The sequence below is a fragment of the Sus scrofa genome, chromosome 3, assembly GCF_054392235.1.
Source record: "Sus scrofa isolate SSC_HxYL_T2T_F1_AM1 chromosome 3, Sscrofa_HxYL_maternal_Yorkshire_Landrace_v2.0, whole genome shotgun sequence".
NCBI classification, from domain to species: domain Eukaryota; kingdom Metazoa; phylum Chordata; class Mammalia; order Artiodactyla; family Suidae; genus Sus; species Sus scrofa.
Window position 1 is genome coordinate 87624351 of NC_139385.1, and position 21840 is coordinate 87646190.

The 21840-nt window shown below is 39.8% G+C and overlaps 1 long non-coding RNA gene across 10 annotated transcripts in view; it reads right to left on the reverse strand.

Moving 5' to 3' along the window:
• Positions 1–21840, reverse strand: part of LOC106509797 (uncharacterized) — a 114191-nt gene that overhangs the window by 83734 nt on the left and 8617 nt on the right. The window lies entirely within an intron of this gene.

Below are 21840 nucleotides of genomic sequence, written 5' to 3' on the forward strand. Positions count from 1 at the left end.
AGTGAGTTCTGAGCCCCAAGTCAGGTCCCCACACCTGGGGATCTGGTATAGGGAGAAGGAGCCCCCAGAGCATTTGGCATTGAAAGACAGTGGGGTTTGTGCACAGGAGCTCCATGGGACTGGGGAAAATGGAGACCCCATTCTTGAATGGTGCACACAGGCTTTCATGTCTATTGATGTCCCAGTGTGAAGCAGAGGACTCCATAGGAATCTGGGTCAGACCTTTCTGCAGTTCTTGGAGGATATCCTGGGAAAACAGGGTGACTGTGGCTCATTGTGGGGGGAGCATATTGGAGGCAAAGATCTCTGGAATAATCATCAGCATGTGCTCCTCTAGAGGTGGCCATTTTAGAAAAAAAATCTGTCCCTACTCATTAGCTCTGAGAAGCCCCAGGCCAAACAATAATCCAGGTGGGATCACAGCCCCACCTATCAGCAAAGAGGCTACCTAAAGACACCCTAGGCAATCACCTCTAATCTCACCCAGAGACAAAACCCCACTCACCAGAGGAATAAGAATCAGTTCCATCTACCAGTGGGCAGGTACCAGTGCCTCCCATCAGGAAGCCTACACCAAGTCCCCATACCAACTTTAGCCATAAGGGGGAGTGGACATCAGAAGCAAGAGTGGCTACAACTTGCTCTCTGCAAAAAGGAGACCACACCAAAAATCTATACAAAATGAAAAGGCAGAGAATTATGACTTAGATAAAAGAGCAAGGAAAAAACCCCAGAGAAACAGCTAAGTAATCTGGAGATTATCAACCCCCATGATAAAGACATGAGACTGATGATAGTGAAAATGATTCAGATATTGGAAATAAACTGGAGGCAAAGATTGATAAATTATAAGAAAAACTGAGCAGAGAAATAAAAGATTTAAGGATTAAGCAAGCAGAGATGCAAAATACAATAACTGGAATTTAAAAAAAAAAATTCACCAGCAGCAACCAACAGCAGAATACAGGAGGCAAAAAAACAAATAAGGAAGATGGAGGACGGACCAGTAGAAAACACTGATGTGGAACAGAAATGAGAAAAAAAGATTGAAAAAAAATGAAGACAGTCTAATAGAACCCTGGGACAGTGTTAAATGCACCAACATCCGTATTATAGGGGTGCCAGAAAGAGAAGATAGAGAGGAAGGGTCAGAAAAAATATTTGAAGAGATAATAGCCAAAAACTTCCTTAACATGAGAAAGGAATCATTCACTCAAATCCAGGAAACACAATGAGTACCATGTCAAATAAACCAAAATAGGAACACCCCAAGACACATATTAATCAAACTGACCAAAATTAAAGACAAAGAGAAAATATTGAAAGCAGCTAGGGAAAAGAAACAAATAACATACAAGGGAACCCCGAGAAGGTTATTGGCAGCTTTTTCAGCAGCAACTCTGCAGGCCAGAAGGGAGTGGCACAATATACTTAAAGTGATGAAAGAAAAAATCCTCCAACCAAGATTACTCTACCCAGCAAGGCTCTCATTAAGATCTGAAGGAGGAATCAAAAGCTTCATAGATAAGCAAAAGCAAAGAGAATTCAGCACCACTAAACTATTTACAAAATAGTAAATGAACTTCTCTAGATAAAAAATAAAAGGTCACAACTAGAAGAAAAATTATTACAAATGACAAGGCTCACCAATAAAAGCACAAATATAGTAAAGGTAGAAAAACATCCACACACAAATATGCTACCAAAATCAGAAGTCATGAGAAGAGGAGGGTACATATGCAGCACACTGGAAATGCACTTGCAATTAAAAGACCAACAACTTAAAACAAGCTTGTATATACACAGACTCCTACATCAAGATTTGGGGGTAACCACAAACCAAAAATCGATAATAGGTACACACACAAATAAGAAAAAGCAACTCAAATACAACACTAAAAATAGTCACCAAACCACAAGAGAAGAGAACAAGAAAAGGGGAAAAAAAAGGGCAACAAAAACAAATCCACAACAGTTAATAAAATGGAAATTAACATACCTATCGATAATTACCTTAAATGTAAAAGGACTAAATGCCCCAATCAAAAGACATAGACTGGCTGAATGGATACAAAAACAAGACCCATATATATGTTGTTTTCCAGAGACCCACTTCACTTCTAGGGACACATATAAGTTGAAAGTGACAGAATGGAAGAAAATATTCCATGCAAAGAGAAATCAAAAGAAAGCTGGAGTAGCAATATTCATATCAGACAAAATAAACCTTAAAATAAAGAATATTATAAGAGACAAAGAAGGACATTACATAATGATCAAAGGATCAATCTAAGAAGAAGATATAACAATTGTAAATATATATGTACCCAACAAAGGATCACCTCAATATATAAGGAAACTGCTGACAACCTTATAAGGAAAAATTGACAAGAACACAATAAGAGTGGGGGACTTTAACACCCCACTTATAGCAATGGACAGATCATCCAGACAGAAAAGCAATAAGGAAACACGGGCCCTAAATGGCACATTAGACCAGATGGGGTTAATAGATATTTATAGAACATTCTATCTCAAAGCAGCAGAATACACATTCTTCTCAAGTGCACAAGGGACATTCTCTAGGATTGATCATATTCTGGGCCACAAATCAAGCCTCAGTAACTTTAAGTAAACACATCAAGCATATTTTCCAACCACAAAGCTATACAACTGGAAATCAACAACAAGGAAAAGAAATGCAAAAAACACAAACATGTGGAGACTAAACAACCTGCTACTCAACAACCAATATCAAAGAGGATATTAAAAAACACTTAAAAGCAAACAACAACAAAGACACAACACTTTAAAATCTACAGGATGCAACAAAAACACTTCTAAGAGAGAAGTTTATAACAATACAAGCCTACCTCAGGAAACAAGAAAAAGTTCAACTCAACAACCTAACTTTATGTCTAAAGCAACTAGAGTGGGAAGAACAGACAAGACCTAAAGTTAGCAGAAAGAAAGAAATCATAAAGATCAGAGCAGAAATAAATGAAATAGAAATGAAGAAAACCATAAAAAGATCAATGAAACTAAAAGCTGGTTCTTTGTAAAGATCGACAAAATTGATAAACAGCCAGATTTATCAAGAAAAAAGGAGAGAGGACTCAGGTCAATAAAATTAGAAAAGAAAAAGGAGAAGTTACAACAGATATCACGGAAATACAAAGGATCATAAGAGACTACTACATGCAACTATATGCCAATAAAATGGAAAACCTAGAAGAAATGGACAAATTCTTAGAAAAACACAATCTTCAAAGACTAAACCAAAACAAAATATAAAATATGGATGGAACAATCACAAGTACTGAAATTGAAACTGTGATTTAAAAATTTGCAACAAACAAAATCCAGGACCAGATGGCTTCACAGGTGAATTCTACCAAACATTTAAAGAAGAGCTAACACCTATCCTTCTGAAATGATTCCAAAAAATTGCAAAGGAAGGAACACTCCCAAACTCACTCTATGAGGCCAACACCACCCTGATACCAAAAACAGAAAAAGATACCACAAAAAAAGAAAATTACTGGCCAATATTACTGATGAACATAGATGTAAAAATCCTCAACAAAATACTATCAAACTAAATCCAACAATACACTAAAAGGATTGTACATCAAGATCTATTGGAATTTATCCCAGGGGTGCAAAGTTTCCTCAATATCTGCAAATCAATCAGTATGATACACCACATTAACAAACTGAAGAATAAAAACCATATGATCCTCTTGATAGATGCAGAAAAAGCTTTTGACAAAACCCAACAATATCCATTTCTGATTAAAAAAAAAAAAACCTTCAGAAAGTGGTCATAGAAGGAACCTACCTCAACATAATAAAGACCATATACGACAAACTCACAGCTAACATCATTCTCAATGGTGAAAAGCTGCAAGAATTCCTGCTGAGATCAGGAACAAGACAAGGATGTCTACTCTTGTCACTACTATCCAACATAGTTTTGGAAATCCTAGCCTCAGCAATCAGAGAAGAAAAAGAAATAAAAGGAATCCAAATTGGAAAGGAAGAAGTAAAACTATCATTGTTTCCAGATGACATGATACTATACCTAGAAAATCCTAAAGACTCTACCAGAAAACTGTTAGAGCTCATCAATGAATTTGGCAGTCTCTGGATACAAAATTAATACAGAGAAATTGACTGCTTTTCTATATACTAACAACTAAAGATTAGAAAGAGAAATTCAGGAAACAATCCCATTTACCATCTCATTAAAAAGAATAAAATACAAAGTAATAAACCTATCTAAAGAGACAAAAGACCTGTACTCCAAAAACTATAAGATGCTAATGAAAGAAATCAAAGATGACACAAACAGATGGAAAGACATACCATGCTCTTGGATTGGAAGAATCAATATTATCAAAATGACTATACTGCTCAAGGCAATCTACAGATTCAATGCAATCTCTATCAAATTTCCAAGGACGTTTTTCACTCAACTAGAACAAAATACTTTAAAGTTTTTTTGGAAGTACAAAAGGCCCAGAATAGGCAAAGCCATCCTGAAAAAGAATAATGGAGCTGAGGAATCAGGCTCTCTGACTTCAGACTCTACTACAAAGCTAAAATCATCAAAACCATATGGTACTGGTACAAAAAATTAGAACACTTCCTACCTCACACAAATATAAACTAAAAATGGGTTATTAAAGACCTAAATATAATACCAGGTACTATGAAACTCTTAGAGGAAAACATAAACAAAACACTCTCCAACATAAACCACAGTAATATCTTCTCAGATCCACCTCCTAGAATAATGACAATAAAAACAAAAATAAACAAATGGGACCTAATCAAACTTAAAAGTTTCTGCACAGCAAAGGAAACCCTAAACAAAACAAAAAGACAACCCACAGAACGGGAGAAAATATTTGCAAATGAAGCAACTGACAAGGGATTCATCTCCAAAATTTATAAATACCTCCTGCAGCTCAATACCAAAACAAACAAACAAACAAACAAACCCCATCCAAAAAAATGGGTAGAAGATCCAAACAGACAATTCTCCAAAGAAGATTCACAGATGGCCAAAAAGCACATGAAAAGATGTTCAACATCACACATTATTACAGAGATGCAAATCAAAACCACTATGAGGTACCACTTACACCAGCCAGAATGGCCATCATCAAAAAGTCTACAAACAATAAGTGCTGGAGAGGGTATGGAGAAAAGGGAACCCTGTTACACTGTTGGTAGGAATGTAAATTGGCGCAACCGCTGTGGAAAACAATATGGAGATTCCTCAGAAACCTAAAAATAGAATTACCATTTAATCCAGCAGTCCTGGCATCTATCCAGAGAAAACCATGACTCGCAAAGACACATGTACTCCAATGTTCGTTGCAGCATTATTTGCAATAGCCAAGACATGGAAACAACCTAAATGTCCATCAACAGAGGAGTGGATCCAGAAGATGTGGTACATATACACAATGGAATATTACTCAGCCATTAAAAGGAACAAAATACTGGCATTTTTAGCAACATAGATGGACCTAGAAATTATCATGCTAAGTGAAGTCAGCCATATAATGAGACACCAACATCCAATGCTTTCACTGACATGTGGAATCTGTAAAAAGGACAGACTGAACTTCTTTGCAGAACAGATGCTGACTCACAAACTTTGAAAATCTTATGGTCTCCGGAGGAGACAGTTTGGGGGGTAGGAGGATGTGCTTGGGCTGTGGGATGCAAATCCTGTGAAATCGGATTGTGATGATCATTATACAACTACAGATGTGATAAATTCATCTGAGTAATAAAATAAATAAATAAATAATAAAAAATAAAAGAAAAGATACATGTACTCCAAGGTTCTTTGCAGCACTATTTACAACAGCCAAGACATGGAAACAATCTAAATGTCCATTGACAGAGGAGTGGATAAAGAAGATGTGGTATATATACACAATGCACTATTACTCAGCCATTAAATGGAAAGAAATACAGGCATTTGCAGCAATGTGGATGGACCTAGAAATTATCATCCTAAGTGAAGTTCGAGAATGAGACACCAGCATCATATGCTATCACTTACATGTGGAATCTAAAAAAAGGACACGATGAACTTTGCAGAGCAGATACTGACTCACAGACTTTGAAAAACTTATGGTTTCCAAAGGAGACAGGTTAGGGAATGGGGGGATGGGCTGAGGGTTTGGGATGAAAATGCTACAAAATTGGATTGTGATGATCGTTGTACATCTATAAATGTAATAAAATTCATTGAGTTAAAAAAGAAATAGTTACTGGGAGTGACAACTTGGTGCTTATGGACCAAGTTCCCACAAAGTTACAGGAAGCTTTAAAATCCAGGTCAATCTAATCTATGAGGGAGGCCATTTAATAGAGATTTAAGAAGAGAATAAACATTTTTAACCATTTGGGGGTGAATTATTCAGATGATTTTTCAAATTTCCAGTTCAGGAGTTCCCATTATGGCACACAGGAAACAAAATCTGACTAGTATCCGTGAGGACACAGGTTCGAACCCTGGCCTCACTCAGTAGGTTAAGGATCTGCCATTGCTGTGAGCTGTGGTATAGGTTGCAGATGCACCTCGGATCTGGCGTTGCTGTGGCTCTGGTATAGGGTGGCAGCTGTAGCTCTGATTCGACCCCTAGCCCAGGAACCTCTATGTGCTGTGGGTGTGGCCCTAAAAAGTAAAAAAAAAAAAAAAATTCCACTTCCTTCTGCCACAGTTTCTAAATATTCCCTCCATACTTTCCTTTACAAGGCTTTGGGAGTGAAGCTCCAAGTTTCATTTTTTTGTCTATTTATCTTTAATTCTTTCAGTCAACAAAAAAGATCCATAAAATATGTTCCCCAAAACAGTATCTTTTGCTAAGTTTAGTAATTAGGAGAACATGATATTTGGCTGTCTTGAAATGGATCAAATTTGAGTGGAAAACTCATTTCCATCAATCCAGGTATACTCAAGTACCAAACTTTGTCTTCCTAATTCACCTTCCTCTTGGGCCCAAAGTTCAGTTTATCAGGAGAGCAGAAATATTTGGGTCACTTTTGTGCTCTATGTTAAAATAAAGATAGGAAGTGGGGCGAGGAAATCCCACCTGGACTAAATTTTGAGTTTTGTTTGCTGCAATATTTTTTTATCACAGAAACATCATACACATTCCAACTCTGTTTGTCGCATGATCTCAAATGTTATACGATCTGATGGACTTGGTAGGACCAGCTTTAGAGGAGTCAGACCCTAATTTCTTCCAAATTCATTCTTCTTTGAATTCAGTGGTAAGACAGGACAAAACACTATATTACTGGGTTTTGACTGTTAAAAGTACTTTAGCTCAAAAAGATGTTGAAGGCTACAAAGACCCCAAATATTCAATTGTGCCTACTTCCATGATATCTTAATAATCTTAAGTTAAATCATGTTCAACTAAATGCTGAGCCAGTAGGCTCAGAGCTTTGCAGACTTCCCCAGACATCCATAGGTGCCCAGAGGAACCTGCACATATTTTTGGAAACTGTAATTAGAATTACTTGGTTACACAGAACAGAGAAACTCAAAATAACAGTGAAAAACAAGAAAAGAAGGAAGAAAGGAAGGAGGGAGAGAAGCAGGGAGGGAGGAGGGAAGGAAAAAGGGAGGAAGGGAAAAAGCGGGGAGGGGGAATGAGAAAGGGGGTTTAAGTTTTCTTCTCATGTAAAAACAGAGGTAAGCAGCCTAGGTTTAGTAAAGTGACTCCAAGCTGTTATCAAGGACCCAGGCTTATATCATTTGCTCTATGCTCCAACTAAATGGTTTCTATCCTCAGGGTCACTTCATGGTTCCAGATAATTGCTAGAACTTTAGCAATCACTTCCCAGATGCTATGCCAACAAAGTGGGAAGAGCAGAAGGGCAAGAGAGTTTCCTCCCATACAAATCAAAACCTTTAAGCAGCTGCCCCAGAATCCCACAGAGCACTTCTGCTCTTTGGCCAGAGCTCAGTCACTCGACCAAGAGAAGCTGGTAACTATCTCTAAGTCTAGGAGGCCACGGGCCTGACTAAAATTCAAGTTCTCGTCTTAAGGAGGAAAGGGAAATGGATATTGGGGTGGACAAGAATCAGCCTCTGCTACAGGAGTGCTTCAACATCTAGGGTGTGAAAAGTTTTAAGACAACTATTCCAAGAATACATTTCTCTTCCTTAGAAGGGGAAAGAGGTTCACTGCTGAAGCCTATCCCTAATGCCAAACTGTGAAAGAGGGGTGGCGATGGTGGAGTCTTAGAGGCTGGACTTCATGAGGGTCTGGTAAAAACCAACTTCAAAGCAGGAAAAGAAGTTGTACATCTGTGGCCAAGACTTTCAGCTCATTTGGAGGCACTATGGAGTTGAGAACTGGGCAGTGCCAGGCACCCAGGGAATTTGTTGGCCTCTATGCTAAGCACAGCAGAGAGGAGTGATAGGGCCTGGAGGTTTCACCTCACACAGACCCATTTTGGAATGAGCATTCTGCACGACTCTTTAACCTCTCTGATCCATTGTTTCTTTACCCCCAGAATAAAGGAAGAAATATGCCCCCAAAGGGTTACTGTAACATTAAAGAGAGAATTCCATAAAGCACATGTGCTCCCTATATAGCAGCTGTTAGGACAATTACTGCACATGTTTTAGAATCAGATAAGCAACCTTAGGTTCCAGAGACATCCAGGGCTGTGTGCATGGATCACCTTGTGTGTCTAGTATCTCTCTCACTTTTCCCTGTCTTTTCTCTCTTCACTCTTAATTATTTTTGGTTCGAATCCAGGTTAATTCTCCCTCACCACAACTTAGGACATTCAACTGTGTTCACTTAATAATGAGCTACTTCTCCAGATGTAGGAAACGGCCATGGTCTCAAAGAGTCATAGTTCCAAGAAGCAGAAGAGCATAGTGATGAAGACCTTGGACTCTAGCATCAGACCTGAAACCCCAGCATCGACAATTGGTCAAGCGCCCCAACCTCCCTAGGTCTCCTGTGTAAGCTGGAAATAATAATTCTTCTCTCCTGAGTGGTACATGGAAAGCATGGAGGTCAGAGTTTAGCATAAGGGTAGCAATGAATTAATGAAGGCGATTGTTATGTTATGTTGTTAGAAGCAAGAGTGAAACGGAAGGGCAAAGGCACCCTCACGGGGTCTCCTCTAGCCAGGCCTCATACTTTATCATAAGGTTTTCTATAACGTCCATTCCTTACATTGATTCTACATGTTATGAACCTTTCTTTACAGAAGAAGAAACCGACACTTAGACTGACAGAAGAACTTGGGAAAAGATAGAGAACAAATCAATGACAGTGACATTATTTGATCCCAGGTCTGTGTTTCCAAAGATCGTGCTCTTTCCACACACTCACCAGGAAGAAGCTGGCACGCCAATTTCAAATTCGACCTCTTGAGACACCAAAGAGACAGAGAAGAATTTAGGACACAGGCTACAACGATTACTTTCAGCACTGAATTGACCTCAAAAGAATGTGTTTGGCCTCTGACATGAATAAGTCGTCTTCTAAATATAGGGACTATCATCCCATATATTTTCAATGTCAAAATGGCTCAATCACTATGGAACTTTAGAAAACCTACTGCTAGGGTAATGTTTAGGTTTTCAAGTTAAATAATATTTTTATTGCCCCACACTAAAATTTCCTTTGTGTAATTTCCACTCACATATTCCATGTGGATGTGAAACAGTTAAGAAAACGGAACAGTATTTTTTTCTAATGATACCTCTCATGTAAGAAATGTGTATTTATAGATCTTCTGGTAATTCTCTACATTAATTCCTTGACCTCAAACTGACCGGAGAAGGTCAACAATTCCTGTAATGTCCCCAAGTGGTGCATTTTACTCTCTAACTTAGCTGAAAAGTGTATAAAAGCTCAGGCAGCCAGCAAGCACCCAAATAGCTATACAGCAGAGATGACCCCACAATGCAAGTTAATCCCTCCAAGGTCAATTGTAATTTATGTTCAATTAACTGGCTCAAGAAACCTGTTTCAGACAGAAGCCAGAAATTAGGAAACCCGTTGCTTGGCTTTTTAGTGGGGAAGACTTGCTGTGAAAACCACCATGAGGGTCCCAAAATAAGAGATTAACATCAGGCTTTTTTCCTGAGCTCACCTACATCCCTTCAACTGCCCACACTGACTCCCCGCAGGGATGAGCTGGAAACCTGGAGGAAGTGGATGGAAAGTCTATTGTTCCTGCAGCTACTGGGTCCTGTGCAAGGGAACAGGATGGCCGACCTCAGTCTCCACTTCAGTGTTGACGGTACCAAGGTACGCTTCCTTTAGGATACATCCCAAAGACACAGGAAGTAGTAAGAGGAGTTCCTGCTGGCCATATCTGAGAAATGATAGCATCAAAATAAATAATGTACTAATGACTCAGAACCCATTAAATAAAACAAGAATCCACTAGTACACACGGATAGAAATAGGTAAATGGTAGTTCCTGTTGTGGCTCCGTGGGTCATGGCTCCTTGGAACATGCATTAGAACGTATAAGACAATTTAAAGAAGTGGAGGTAAGATGGTTGTTACCCTTCGAGATAGGTCACTGATTCTTGGTTTAGAGTACCCACTGGGAATGAAAGACCTTGCACACAGGGAGTTCCTGTCGTGGCTCAGCAGATTAAGAACCCAACCAGTATCCACGATGATGGGGGTTTATTCCTTGGCCCCATTCAGTAGGTTAAGGATCCACCATTGCTGTGAGCTGTGAGCTATGGTGTAGGTTGCCGACATGGCTCAGATCTTGTGTTGCTCTGGCTGTGGTATAGGTCGGCAGCTGCAGCTCTGATTCCACCCTTAGCCTGGGAACTTCCATGCACTGCTAAAAAAAAAAAAAAAAAAAAAAAGAAGAAGAAATAAGTAAATGGGTAAATAAAGGAGGAAAAGGGAAATGCTTTTCCTTATAATTGAATGCCAACTAAAAAATATATTAAAATGATAAATTTAGAAGACCATCAGTGGATATGAAAACCAATGAACACAGGTTCAGTGAGGAAGAGGATGGTGATGCAGTAATCTCAAGCTACCTCCTACTTGGCAAACGACTCCTTAATCAACTGAACAAAGCTGACATCACCAGTGCTGGAACAAACAGACATCACATGTCATCTGATGCCGTGGACTGAGGGTACCTCACCTCTTCTGCGGTGTTCTTGCCAAGCATGCATAACCTGAGTCCAGCCGCAAGGAAACATCGTGTAAACTTCTACTGAGGCACATTTCACAACATAATGGGTCTCTTCAAAAATGTCAAGGTCAAGAAAGACCAAGGAAGACTGAGAAACTCTTTTTTCCAGATTTAAGGGGACTAAAGAAAGATAAGAAGTAAAATGTAACGTGGGATCCCAGATTAGAGTTTAAGTCAGGAAGAAACATATATAAAGGACATTGTTTTGGCAGTTGATGAAATTGGAGTACAGACTATGGATTCGTTAATAGTATTGCATCAGTGTTCAATTTCCTGATTTTAATAATTAATCTGTATTTATATAGGAAAATATCTTTGTCCTTAGAACATACCCACTGAAGGTAGTAGAAGGGGGCATGTCACCAATTCAGTCTCAAAGGGTTCAGAAAAAAATTACACGTTATATGAAAGAAAAAGAGAGGGAATGATACGGCAGAAGTCAAAATGTATACAATTAGTGATATCTGGGTAAAAGAGTAAAGGATTCCAGGAGTTCTTTGTATTAGTCTTGCAACTTTTCTATAAGTTTAAACTTATATCAATATAAAGAGTTTGGGGTTTTGTTTTGGTTTTTGCTTTTTTGGCCACACCCACAGCATGTGGAAATTCCTGGGCCAGGGATCGAATCCTTGTGGACTCAGGCTGATGTAGTGACAATGTCAGATCTTTAACTCGCTGTGACACAAAGGAACTTCCATATTTTTACAAAGTTTTAAATGTAAAGCTATAGTAAAACAGAGTCATCATTAGTTAAACATACATTCTGAAGTTTTTGAAAGCAAAGAGAACTGAATCTAGCCTCTGATTTACTAGACTCCAGAATAAAAGAGAGAGAAGGAGGGGAATGGATAAAACAAAAGGAACCAATTGCTGATGACTGTAATTCAGGTGATGAATATATGGGGATCTGTTGTCTGGGTCTCTCTGCTTTTGTGAATGTTTGAAAATTTTCCACAATAAAAAGCTTTTAAAAATTGTTTTGGCCACACCTGTGGCATACAGAAGTTCCAGGGCCAGGGGTCAAACCTGCACTACAGTTTCAACCCAAGCCACAGCATCGACAACACCAGATCCTTAACCCACTGCATCACCAGGGAACTCCAAAAAAGGTTTTAAAAATTTAAGCAACCCCTCAAGTTGATGCCTATCCCCCAACCCTAGCAATGACAATAATGATAATTCAATACCCCCCATACCGCGTTCCAGCTCCCACCATATCTGATGTCACGGTAAAAAAATCTGCATGGTTTGGACCATTCTCCAGATTATAGTTTGGATTCAAAAGCAGCATTTGGGGAGAATAGGGTGACATTTATTTGGACATTTACCAATGTCCCAATGCAGAAAGTAAGAGCTACCTGCTGGGGTTCTCTCGATGCACTTTGCTAATGCAGAGAGATGGTGGTTTATGTTTATCATTTCTTCTCGGCAGAAAACATGTCCTACAGCACGGCTGGAACCAGAAACCCTAGAAACTGGACAAGTTTTCAGAAAGGCAGCCAGAGGGCAGGAGCTGTTCTTGCCACACTCTGCGATGACGCATTCTCACATACTGCATGAACTTGATGTTAGGTTCTGGAAGATTTCCTTCTGAGGCAATATTTACATCTTTGACTGGCTATGAAAAAATGAAATCTTGGGGAAATGAGTAGGGAAAAAAATCACTACCTGATGTAAGAATGAAAACAAAAGTCAACGTCAAGCTTCCAGAGACACTCCTGAAATGCCATGGAACAAGGAGTCCTTCTGGGAACCCGGATCAAACAAAAGATGCTCACATTTAGTATGATTTTCCTCCCTGAAGGGAGCCCAGGTGCTCTTTCACTTAGAATGTGAGGAAGCAAAGGAAAAGGGTCATGAAGTTAAACCACGTATGGCGACGGCGGTAATAACGAGATTTAAATGGGTCGAGCACGTTTGAAAAAAGTACCGCAGTAAAGAAAATAGATAAAAAGAAACAGCACCACAGAGACATTCATTATTTCATTTCCTTCCCACGAATACCTGTAAGGGAGGCTTGGATGACAGAATTCATCCCCAATTTATGGGCGAATAAACTGCTCACTATGAGGAATGTCACCAAAGTCTCACACACACAATAAGTAAATGAGGACACCAGCATTTGTTCTCCTAAGATTTCCCAGTTCTCAGTTGCTCATCAAATTCCCAAGAACAAGGACCAGGCAAATTCATGGGAGGTAAACATTTAATGAACATCCGGCTGCGCCCAGCAGGTTCAGTCCTGGTTTCTCTAAAGCAGACTTCGCACATCAGCATAGATTATTCAGCATAGATCACAACAGCTACAGATAGGTTCACGAGACACTGTCAGATCTGTTTTTGGTCTTCCGCAACCTTTTCAGGAGCATCTGATATCAACATATTATTCACAGAAACATACAACTTGATGCCATGGAGATTCTCCTGTCAACATCATATGCCTAGGAGGATTTGAGAAAATCATTTTTAATTAAAAGTGCCAAACATCAGAATCAACCTGAGATATTCCAAATACTAAAGAGAATTAACCAGATAGGATGACTGGCCTAAATCTCGCAGTTAATAAAGAGAGTAAAATCATGGACTTAACCTTTGTGCTCAGATGCAGGTTTAATTCCTAAGAAATCTAATGAAAATGCTGCCTACAAACTCCGTAACCAAACTTGATAGAAAATGCAGCTTTGAAACATAAGGTGTTTTTTTGGTTTTTTGTTTGTTTGTTTTGCTTTTTAGGGCTGCACCCATGGCATAAGGACGATCCCGGGCTAGGGGTCGAATGAGAGCTTCAGCTGCCAGCCTACGCCACAGCCACAGCAACCCGGGATCTGAGCCACGTCTGGGACCTACACCACAGCTCACAGCAACCTGGATCCTTAACCCACTGAGCAAGACCAGGGATGGAACCTGCATCCTCATGGATCCTAGACTGGTTCGTTAACCGCTGAGCCACGAAAGGAGCTCCCAACTGTATTTTTTAAATGACGCCAATAGAGTTCATTCAGCTACAGAGGCACTAAGAGGTGAAGGAAGTTCAGGAAAGTCCAGGGGCAGAGAAGAGTGAGGAAGTCAGCTCCCATGGTAAGTGCTGTGAAAGTGCTGGATGAATATTTGATATATAAATAAAGGGGAGGTAAATGCAGGGTTTTCTTAGTAGACATATCATGGGTTCATTTTTACATTTTATAAAAATGTTTCTATCATTTAATGTAAAAGATATTTATATTTTAACATAATTTATTAAAACGTAAATAAGTGGTAACGAATCCTACTAGTGTCCATGAGGCTGCAGGTTCAATCCCTGGCCCTGCTCGGTGAGTTAAGGATCCAGTGTTGCTGATGCAGTTCAAAGACATGGTTCGGATGCCGCCTTGCTCTGGCTCTGGTGTAGGCTTACAACTGGAGTCCCGATCCACCCCTTAGCCTGGGAACCTCCATGTACCGCAGGTGCAGCCCTAAAAAAAAGATGCACACAAAAATATATGTTATAAAATCATTTTATACTTTAATATAAAAAATTTTTGCATTAATATAAAATATTTCTATTTTAAAGGATAAACCATTTCATATTTTAATATAAAAGTTTTTAATATTTTAATACAAAATGAACTGATGTAGCTACTATTTCTCAGATTGTTGAGAGTTCCAAACTCTAAATCTCCCAGTCTTAGTTTGCTAGGGCTGGTAGAATAAAAACCAGAGACCAGGAGATCCCACTGTGACTCTGTGGGTTAGGAACCTGACATAGTGTCTGTGAGGATGTGGGTTTGATCCCTGGCCTCGCTCAGTGGGTTCAGGATCTGTTGCCCCAAGCTGTGGTGTAGGTGGCAGATGTGGCGCACGTCTAGTGTTGCTGTGGCTATGGCAGAGGCCAGCAGCTGCAGCTCTGATTCGACCTTGTAGCCCAGGAACTTCCATATGCCACAGGTGCAGCCACAGAAAGAAAAAGGAAAAAACAAAAACAAAACCCCAGATGGGTAGGTGGGACACCAACAGAAATTTTCTCACCGTTCTGGGGTGTGAGGTCCACAATCACACTATTGGGGGGTTCGGCGTCTTCTGAGGCCTCTGCCCTTGGCTTACGGGTGACTGCCTTCTCTCTGTGACTTCGTGTGGTTACTTCTCTGTGCATGTGCCTCCCGGCACAATCTCTTTCTGTGTCCAAATTTCTTCCTATTGTCAGGACACCAGTCATGCTGGGTTAAAGCCCATCCATATGATCCTATTTGACCTTGATTACCTCTTTAAAGGCCAACTCCCATCACATGCCAAGGTACTAGGTAACCCCTAGTTGAGAAATTTGGTAGTGGAGAGAGGACACAGTTCAGTTCAAAACACTCCTATTGAGTGACTCCTCAGCCCATTTATGGAGAGTGTCTGAGCCAAGTTGCATCAAATTTCAACTGAGACTAGAATACCTTCCCCAAGCCAAACTGGCTTTCAGATATTCACCAAATTCCATACCAATATTTACAAGTCTTCCTCATCTTCGAAATCAGATATCCTTTCCCCAGTGAGGTCCCGTTTATTGATCCTATTTCTGCCCTCTACTCTAAGTTTAGAAGTACTGGTTTGTCCTCATTCCAGAGCAAACTTTAGAGAAAAACATCTCTTTACCTACTTGGAGGCTACACAATTTCATTTTTCCTAGAAAGGCAACCCTCCAGATGTTGCCTCGAATCAACTTGAATCAACTTACTGGAGCTGATTGTCTCATTTGCCCTGTTACCAGCTAGACAGCCACATGGTTATCTTTGTCTTTGTTTCTATAACCAACAAAGGTGAAAACACAACCAGATAGAAAAGCATATAATTTCATCAATGACAAAGGCAAAACACTCCCACAGCATGACTTTTGCCAGGCATGTGGAGAGAGTGTGCAACTAGCCAACAAGAAGTAATGCTGGGGAGTTCCCATCATGGTTCAGTAGTTAATAAACCCGACTAGTATCCTTGAGGACGCAGGTTCAATCCCTGGCCTGGCTCAGTGGGTTAAGGATCCAGCGTTGCCATGAGCCGTGGTGTAGGCCAGCAGCTACAGCTCCAATTTCACCCTTCGCCTGGAAACCTCCATAAGCCACGGGTATGGCCCTAAAAATACAGACAGAAAAAAAAAAAAAGAATTAATGTTGGTGGAGGATAATGTGAGAAAGAGTGTGTGTGTGTGTATTTATATATATGTATACATATATATATGAGTGGGTCACTTTGCCAACTATAATAATAATAATTAAATTTTTTTAAAAAAGAATTAACTCTGGGTGAGGACCTTTGGCTCCCTGTTTCTCATCTCAAGACACCGCTTAAAGGCTACAATCTCTGAGTTACTATTTTAGAAAGAAGACGTAGTATAAAGACGTGACTATGGCACGGAGGTGCCTCAAGATACTGTGGAATGGTGTAACTCTGCCATGTGTCAATTACTTAAACATGGTGTAATTATGTCAGTGATGAAGAAAGAGTGATGCTGTACACCACTGACAGCCAAATCTGCCACCTAACAGGTGACTCTGTCTCTGGTGACCTTGACTCTGAGTTTCCCTGTTTTCCTGCCCTCAGAAGGAGACCTCTGACATTGCACATTTCGCATTGCAAAAAGTCCTCTACGCAGATGTGGATGAGCCTTCAGTCTTGGAGGCGAGGCTATCATCCCACTGCTGATTCTCAGCTCAATTCTCCACCCTGATGATGGATGTCAGCATGATTTAACACCTCTCTACTGCAATTCAACATTTCCTCCTTGTTCCTTCACCGTACAAATATTTACAAGTCTTCCGCATCTTCAAAAGCAGATATCCTTTCCCCATTGAGATCCCGTTTCTTGACAGCCCTGTTCCTAGCCTTTCCTTCACCATAAACTTCTTGAAAGAGACCCAGAATAAACTCATCTAATTCAATGGTTCCCCCCAGCCCTGGAATTTTTATCTCCAAAAGGCTGTGTCTTCATCTCCTAATGATCACTTTATCTTGATAACGCACAAGTATCTCAAATTCAAAATGTCCAAGACCAAGTTATCATCCTTTCAAACATGGTCCTTCTAATGATACTGCTCCAGCATATGGAGCCACAATATACCCAAAGTCCCAAATGAGAAGTCGTGCTATTGCTTTTATCTTTTCTTTACCCCACATCCCCCACATCTGTTCCAGCTTCCTGTCTCCTAAATATCTTCTCTTATTCATCACTCTCCCTCCTGGACCCCACTGTTATCACAAGAGCCTCCCCACAAGTTTCTTACCTCCCTAAGAAACCGCTTCCCCACCTCTTTCAGATTATCATTCATGAGCTTGACACCTGCGAGGTCATGGACTGAGTTACCTCTGTTACGTGAGAGTAGAGAAAATCTTTGATGTCGCCCTCTGAACACCAAACTGGCCACAAGGATGTCTCTTTGGGATAAGTAAACAATTGCTAACTTGTCCATGAAAATGACTGGATAGATGTCCCCACCAGCTGTGTAGCCGATTCAAACACCAGTAGAAGTTAACTCAAGGGAGTCAAGAAGGCTGCCCTGTTTCTTTGTAGGAATGCCATGTGCCAATGGGCTCCACTGCACATGTGTGGAGACCCATGTCTCTATTTTTACACTCTTAGCCCATTATCAGTTCTATCACGGCCTCTGTGGGTTAATGGCTGCTCACAAGATGAGCTGTCACACAAGCCACTGGTCATTTCATGCCATTAGCTGTTACGATTTTCAACTTCTGTCCTGCAATGTTCCCCTCGTGCTCCTCTGCTCCAAGCCACACTGGCAAAACCTGCCATTCTCTCAGTAAGCCAGTTTCTCTCCCAAGTCAGTGCCCTTGCCTGGTGTGTGCGTCTTCTCCTTCAACTTTCTCAAACCAGTCCATTCAGAAATTAACAATGCTCTTGGAAAAAGAAAAAAAGATCACTGGAAGGTCATATCTGCCTAGAAACTGTGTTGTTTTAGAACAGTTTGCAATCAAAGCGCTTCCTTGCCTGTCTCTCTACGGTGGGAGGGCTGATCTGGGGTCTCCCAAGTTCTCTGTCAGCTGGTTTCCATGCTGGTTTTAGCCAAAAGAGGTACTGGTGATGGATTAGAAAGTGAAAGACAAGACTCCAGAGCATTTCTCCCTCTCTTTATCTCCTTTAGAGCTCTGGCTGCACTCTACAGGCTGCCCTGGTGACATTTTCCACCAGGTGACTGATCATTGGAGTCTGTCCCTCTGTCCCTCTGGTCCTTGTGGGCCTACAGCCTCCTGAGATGGCTCAGCTCTGGTTGCCTGGTTCTGTCCCTGGTGCAACCAATTCATTATATTAAATTCTCTCCCTTTGTAAGTAACACTCAGAGTGGCTTCTGGTTTCCTGGTTGAGCCTGGATATAAACACGTTTCCTGATCTCTATTCTTTCTTTCTTCAGTCCACCACAAAGGCTCTCAGGGGCTCCCTTCCTCCAGGTTGCTGATGAAATGTTGTGTCCTCACACAGTACCTGTGTATATACTGCTATGGGTTGGGATTGAGGTGTTTTGTTGTTCTTATTTTCTTTGAATAAGCTCCACTCCCAGCTGAGCTCTTTTCTTTTTTATTTTTCATTTTTGGCTTTTTTTTTTTTTTTTTTTTTTTTTTAGGGCTGCACTCACAGCATGTGGAGTTTCCCAGGATAGGAGTCAAATCAGAGCTGTAGCCGCCAGCCTATACCACAGCTACAGCAACACCAGATCTGAGCCGCATCTGTGACCTACACCACAGCTCATGGCAATGCCGGATCCTTAACCCACTAAGCAAGGCCAGGGATTGAACCTGCGTCCTCATGGATACTAGTCAGATTCCTTTCTGCAGACCCACAGTAGGAACTCCTCAGCTGAGCTCTTGGGAGCAAAGACAATGTCCTATTAATCTCAGCACCTGCCATGTTCTGCTCACAGCTTAGGGGACTGTAGGTACTCAAGATATTAAAACACATGCGTGCATGTGTGTGCACACACAATTTTTTTTTTCAGTCTTAAAAAGGATCCCATGTAATATGCTAGAAATATACAAAGATCTAAGGCAAGGCCCAGAAGAGAATAACACAGAATTTAAGTGAAAACTGAAAACTAATGTAAAAAAGAAATGAGGATTTTTTTTTTTCATGCTGTGGATTTTTTCATGAAAGGGGAAGGCATGCTAGTAGTTGGGGTTCCCTCTTTGGGATATGGCATGCTGTTCTTCAGTCTGCTGGATCACAGTCCTGTCATTGGTGGAAAAGTCATCTTTTAATTCATTGAAGCAACTTAATCAATAAAGGTATTAATTAGTCTCGCAACTGTTTGAGAAGTGTCTGCAGCCAGGCAGGGGAAAACCAAAGGAAAGCATCTCAGAATTCTAAAGACCTCCACAACTCTGAGGACAGAGGAATATTCTCTTCTGTGTCAGGACTCCTCTGGGAAAAAATCTGGAGCTCTGTGAGAGAGACACTGATGATTAACATAATTGCAAGTAAGTCCCTACCATATCTTACAATGCAAAGAGATTTACCAAGCAGAAATACAGTAATATGGTTACGAGATCAGGCAAAAGATCCCTTTAAGATAAACTACAGGATGTTTTAGCCCTAGAGTCAGGATTGCTAATCAGAGTGCCTGGAAGTTGTGTCACTGATTTAGCATCATCTTCACCCCACCCTACCCCCATTTTTCCCTGGAGGATTCTTTTCAACTTGGGCAAAGTTGTGGTACAACAGTATGTCTCTATCTGGTCTATATTATCAAGGAATTTTGAATTCAATGTACTATAAAATCCTTCATCATTAAACTTCAACATAAAGTCACCACAGCACTCCTAACATGGCAATATTTTATTGCAACGAAACAAGAAAACCGACTTCTAATCGTTTCCTTAAGCCTGTGGAAGGATGTGCAAAAAGAACTCATTCCTTTGTAATCATAACAGCATATTTCCTATTATAAAATGTGCCTCAAGTTGACTTCCTGCTCTGGTGTGATTCATGGAGGTGGCTGTCTTGGCAAGGTATGGCTCGTGTGTGGTGTGAAATGCTGCAGGTGCCTGTTGCAACAAAGTCACCATTGTCTCTCTCATGGAGTCAGTTGAAACCACAGTGTCCTAAAGGGAATCCAAGTGTGCCTGGTGCCCAAAAGGCAACACTGCATGGTGTAGGACAATTGGGATTGCATTACCACTAACCATGGTGCTTTCGTTTGTTTTTAATAGGGCAATGCTAGTCTATTAGAATAAAGAAAAAAGTATTACAGCAAACACTGAATCAGACATTGTGACATGATGACAGGTCTAAATTGCAGTTTACACAGATGTCACAAAACAACACTGACTCTGACTCATGTGGGACATTTTGTCTATACCCTCCAGCAAACTCTTGACTTTTGCTTTAGAGGATCTTTACTTAAAACACTGCTAGAGCCACTGCTAAGCCACTGCTAGAGCATACAGTTTTCCCACCCCTTTTAATGATTGTTGTAGCTGATTCCTACTTTTTATAGTGGAGGGAGTAGCGGCATTGAAACTACAATTTAATTTTTTAATTTTTTGCAAACAACCTCCCCCAACTTTTTTTTTTTTTTTACTTCAACTAAGATTTTACAGTCATGTATTTGGATTTTAACATTTATTTCTTATTTTTCAAAGATGTTTTCTTCTTAAATGAAAATTCCATTAATTTTGAAATTCTTCATGTGACGATGAAAAAGACTTTTACTAAAAACAAACAAAAAAAACAAGTCAATGCTACCTTGATGGAAAAACTCTCAAGACAGTAAATTGTTACACAAATAACTAATGTATCTATTTAAACTAAGGTACCATACATCTTGTTGAAATTTTTAAAATAATTCACCATTTCCTTTTAAAGTCTTCCCTTTTCCTTGAATGACTATTGTTTCATTTTGGTCGAAACTAATCTTTTTAGTGATGAACATCAGTTGAAATGTAGAAAAAAGTTTGAAATTAATATGTTTGAAAAGAATTTTAAAGTTTTTAAACTTTCTATATGGAATTGTAAAAAAGAAATTAAATGTACACTTTCCTATCTGACATATTTAGACAAATTGAGCTGAATGAATTTTAAAATTAACTTTTTAAAACTTGATGGATGCAGATGTTTTAATCTTTGGAAGTCATTATCTGTTCATTTTCCTTTCAGCATTAATTATATCTAACGACCTCTACCTATCATCTACTCTGGAAGAAAACTCTATTTATTTACATTTTCTGATGCTTTACAAATAAAAAATAGTTTTTGTTATTAACAATAGGGCAATTTTCAATTACTAAAATCTTGGTATTTTTGAAGACTTGTCTCTGGCTAGTCTAACTTCTACCGTAAATAAAACTGTTACATAAATTCCCCGAATAATAGCTTAATTACTTATAAACTCTGGAAACAATTAGTTTATCATCCTTTGAAGTGAGTAAGGCAACTTGCCAGGCTGAGAGCTTGTCACTTTTTCATGTAATGAGGTTAGTTTCTTTTTGGGATTTCAGATTATTTGGAAAAGGAAACTCAGTGGAATACACTTGAATGTTCAGAAGATTAAAAGTTGAATCATTCACTTCTTAAAATGGCCTCTGCAATAACACTTAATAAAGTACTGAAAGAAATATTGAAGGCTCCGAAGATTATAATTT